Source organism: Arachis hypogaea, chromosome 8 (assembly GCF_003086295.3).
Source record: "Arachis hypogaea cultivar Tifrunner chromosome 8, arahy.Tifrunner.gnm2.J5K5, whole genome shotgun sequence".
Taxonomy (NCBI): Eukaryota; Viridiplantae; Streptophyta; class Magnoliopsida; order Fabales; family Fabaceae; genus Arachis; species Arachis hypogaea.
This window is the reverse complement of record NC_092043.1, coordinates 20,871,408-20,875,839: the sequence shown is the minus strand read 5'-3', so window position 1 is coordinate 20,875,839 and position 4,432 is coordinate 20,871,408. Positions and strand designations below refer to the sequence as shown.

General features: G+C 39.6%; 1 non-coding gene across 1 annotated transcript; it reads left to right on the top strand.

Annotated features, from left to right (window-relative positions):
- Positions 1 to 4,124: 4,124 nt before the first annotated feature.
- LOC112708618 (small nucleolar RNA R71) lies at positions 4,125 to 4,228 on the top strand. The gene has a single exon (XR_003156464.1). It is a non-coding gene; the product is annotated as a small nucleolar RNA R71 (small nucleolar RNA).
- Positions 4,229 to 4,432: the final 204 nt, after the last annotated feature.

The window sequence follows — 4,432 nt, the reverse complement described above, 5'->3', positions numbered from 1 at the left end:
GTTTGGTAGTTTAAGTTCCAGTTTAAGCTTAAACTGGAACTTAAACTCCACATGTGATATTCAAGCTTCCTTTATTGATTTTGTTGCTTCCTTGCCTAGCCTCTTCTTCCCTGAAATCATCCAAACAACTGCATCAAAGTCTTGCAAAATTTCATGAGAAATCTTCCATTCATAGCATTCAAGTAATATAACTAAAAACTCATGGAATTTGCATCAAAATCATACTGTTTGGATGATTCATTGCTTTGTTGTTCATTTAACCATTCTTGGTTACTTTAAGCTCAAGAAAATGCATAAAACAACTAAAACTAACAGAAAAATGCTAGTGAAACTAGCCTAAGATGCCTTGGCATCACAACACCAAACTTAATACTTGCTTGTCCCTAAGCAAGTCCTGAGTTATTTGAGAAGAAAGTATGAAACACAAAGCAATTACATTGGCTATATTAGCAAGCATTTGAAGTTCATCAGAAGGGTTTTATGCAGAAAGTTGCAGCATCACTTTTTCATTCTTATCAGGTAAGATTATCCCTTTTTCATTGCATTCATCAAACACTGCTATGGCCTCTTGTTATTCTTATGTCCTTGGCACTTTTCCCTTCTTTGTTTTTCTTTTTCTTAGAGCTCCTTTGCTCCTTGTTTGCTCAGTGTCATGTGTTGCACAAGCCTTTGGCATTTTCTTTTTCTTATCAGTGCATTACACATATCCACTACAGGCATTTTAGTTCACATTTCTTCTTGTGACATTGGTGCCCAGCACCTCTTTGTGTGACTAAATGTTTTGTATTTAGGTTGCTCTTGATAATGGACTTTTGGTTGATAATCCCGGGTTAGTTAACCCAAGTTACCAAGTGTTGAAACACTCCTAAGAACCTATTCATCCAAGCATATCCTTAATACATAAACACCATAGGCATTTGTCTCAGAAGTTCAAACCATTGGTGCCTAGCTTATTTTCTCAATTTTTTTTGCTTTTTGGTTGCCCTTTTTTAGTGGCTTTTTCTTCTTCTTTTTCTTTCTTTTTCATGGCCAAAGACATTTATTCATCAAGATCCATAGACAGTATTCAAACTTCTACACAAAAAAATTGATAATTCTACACTCAATTTCCAGTGAGCTGACTAAACAATCAAGCATGCATACCACCACTTAATTCTACTTGATTTGTCACTAATTGAGCCAAGTTACTTTTGTTCAAACTTTTATTTTATTTTTGGAAACAGGACAAGCATGGCAAGCATTTGTTTAAGAAGGTGAAGTTATATCCAAACATCTAGTCATTCACTTTATTCAAAGCAGTAAACTGACAAACATACTAAAAAAAAAACTTCACATTCCAGAAAGATTCAACAATTACAGTTTAAACCAGAACAAGCATGCTTTTGTTTGCCTTTTAAAAAAATGGTCAAGGAACTTTACCACCTTGTGAAATTTCTTGTTTTCTCTTTGTTGCCAGGAAACAATTTGATTTCTCCTTTTTCTCCTAGTTGTTGCTTCATGTTCTTTCTAAGATTCTTGTTTCTTTCCTGCAAAGAGTGATGAAGTTGCTTGCTTCTCAAGCACTTGAGTGGTTAGCTCAACTATGTATGGGCAAGTGTCTGAGTCTTAAGTTGGTGTGTGAACACCAAACTTAGTCTCCTACTTACTCCTCTGCTCTTTGAATCCTTGAATTCTCCTTGGAATGAAGTTGCTGCTAAGGATTTTAAGCATTTCTGTGATTACTTAGAATGGTTGTTCCTTTCATATAATTCAAAGGTTGTTGTGTGCAGTTGATTTGTATGGTGGAACACCAAACTTAGAGTCACACATTCCCCTTTGAATTATAGATCCACGAATTCATTGTTTGGTGTGAAACACCAAACTTAATTCTTTGCAATGCACAGAAACTACTTCACCTTTTTATTGAAACAAATAAAAGAAACAACAAAAGAGTATTACCTCAGGTTGGGTTGCCTCCCAACAAGCGCTTCTTTAACGTCATTAGCTTGACGGTCAGCCCTTGTTAGGGTGGATTGTAGTGCTTGATGTCCTCTCCTCTCACTATGAAAACGTCCCCATTTGATTCCTTCATGATTTCCAAATGTTCCATAGAAAGAACTTTCCTGATTGTGAACACTTGAGGGAGCTGGGAAGGAATGGTTTTGAGGCCAGGTGGGATTGGCAGATAATGACTTGATATCACTTTATCTCCCGGAGAGAAACCTTCAGTGGGAATTTTCTTGTTTCTCCACCCTCTTGGAAATTTCTTTACAATTCTTCCCTCTCTCTTGAGGATTTCTTCATTGACCCTTATGCCAGGAGGATCCTTCTGAGCTGTTTCTATTGATTCTTGTGGCTTTAACTCTTGCAATTCTTGTTTGCCTTCCAAGGACTGTTTCAGAGTTTCAGCTGCTGGATTGCTTTCCTCCAAACACAGATGGCTACTATCATCCATAGGCTTTTCAGGTTCTGGTTCAGGCTCAGATGCAGGTTTGAAAACATGGAAAATGAGCTGTTCATCATGTATTCTCAAAATTAGCTCTCCTTGTTCTACATCTATGAGCGCTCTAGCAGTGGCTAGAAATGGCCTTCCCAGAATGATAGGGTGTAGGTAGCTTTCCTCCATGTCCAAAATGACAAAGTCTGTGGGGAAGAAATAATTTCCCACTTTCACCAGCACATTCTCAACTACCCCTTCAGCTTGCTTTTGAGTTTTGTCAGCCAATTGTATGATTACATCAGTGGATCTCACCTCATTCAGTTGTAGCCTCTTCATAAGAGTCAGAGGCATCACATTTATGCTAGCTCCTAGATCACAGAATCCTCTGTCAATTTTTGTTTCCCCTATGATGCAGGGGATATGAAAACTTCCTGGGTCTGTTTTCTTAGAGACTATGTCCTTCTTGATGAGTGCACTGCATTCTTTGTTCATTATTACAGTTTGTCCTCCCTTTAAAACTCTTTTCTTGCTCAGCAATTCCTTCAAATACTTGATATGTGTAGGCATCTGCTGGAGAATCTCAAGGAAGGGAATATTGATATGGAGAGACTTAAATGTATCTAAAAACCTTGAATATGTTTTCCCTTTTTCACCTCCTCCTAACCTCTGAGGAAATGGTGCTTTTGGTTGGTATGTTTCCAGCATGCCTTTATTTTGCAGTTCCTTGGCTTGCTCAGTTTCACTTTCCTGCTTAGCTTCTTCCACACCTTCCTTCAAGATTTCTGGCTCCTGTTCTGAGGGTCTGATTCCTTCTTCTTCTGAGACTTCCTTCAATATGGTGATGGCCTTGCATTCTTCCCATTTCACTCCCTTTTGTTCCCCTTTAGGATTCTTTTCTGTGTCACTAGGGAACACTGCAGTTGACTTGGGGGCCTGTTGAGATAGCTCTCCCACTCGAGACTCCATCCTCTTGAGTTTTTCACCATGGTTCCTTAAGGTAGATCTCACATCATCCCTAAAGCTTTTCAACTCACTTATGTCCTGACCCATGTTTGCAAGCATTCCTTCTATCCTGTTTAATTGATCTTGAAATTGTTGGTTCGGATTAGGTTGGGCAGGTTGATTATTTTGGCCATGATATGGTGGTTGGGAGTAAGTGTTTTGTGTGGCTTGGTATGATCTTTGGTTGGAGCTTTGGTATGTGGAATTGTTATGTTGGTTGGGGTTGTAAGGTTTGTGGTTTTGTGGTTGGGTTTGCTGGTTTCCCCACCCAAAGTTTGGGTGGTTTTTCCAGCCTGGGTTGTAAGTGTTGGAATGTGGATCATATGGTTGCCTTTGTTGATTTCCCGCGTAGTTGGCCTCTTCCCAATCACCTCCTTCAGTGCTTACTTCCTCTTGATCTTGTGTGTGTATTGCAGCCACTTGTTTTGTTCCTAATTTCCTGGTGAGCTCTGCTAGTTGCTTGGCAAACACCTTGTTTTGGGCTAAAATTGTATCAACATGGTTCAGCTCCATGACTCCCTTAATGTTGTGTCTCTCTGAAGCATAGTAGTACTCATTCTCAGCCACTGTCTCAATCACTTCAATGGCTTCTTCCACAGTCTTTTTCCTGTTCAATGAACCTCCTGATGAATGGTCTACAGCCTTCCTTGATTCATAAGAAAGTCCATCATAGAAAATATGCAATTGCACCCAGTCATGGAACATGTCTGGTGGGCATTTCCTTGTCAAATCCTTGAATCTCTCCCATGCCTCGTAGAGAGTTTCACCATCTTGTTGTCTAAAAGTCTGAACCTCAGATTGAAGCCTATTAACCTTTTGTGGGGGGTAGAAACGTGCCAGAAACTTGCTTTCCACCTCATCCCAGGTTGTTAGGCTCCCCCTTGGGAATGATTCCAGCCACTTAGCTGCCTTGTCCCTAAGTGAAAATGGGAACAAGAGCAGTTTATAGGCATCTTCCTGAACTCCATTGGACTTCACAGTGTCGCAAATTCTCAGGAATTTTGTGAGATG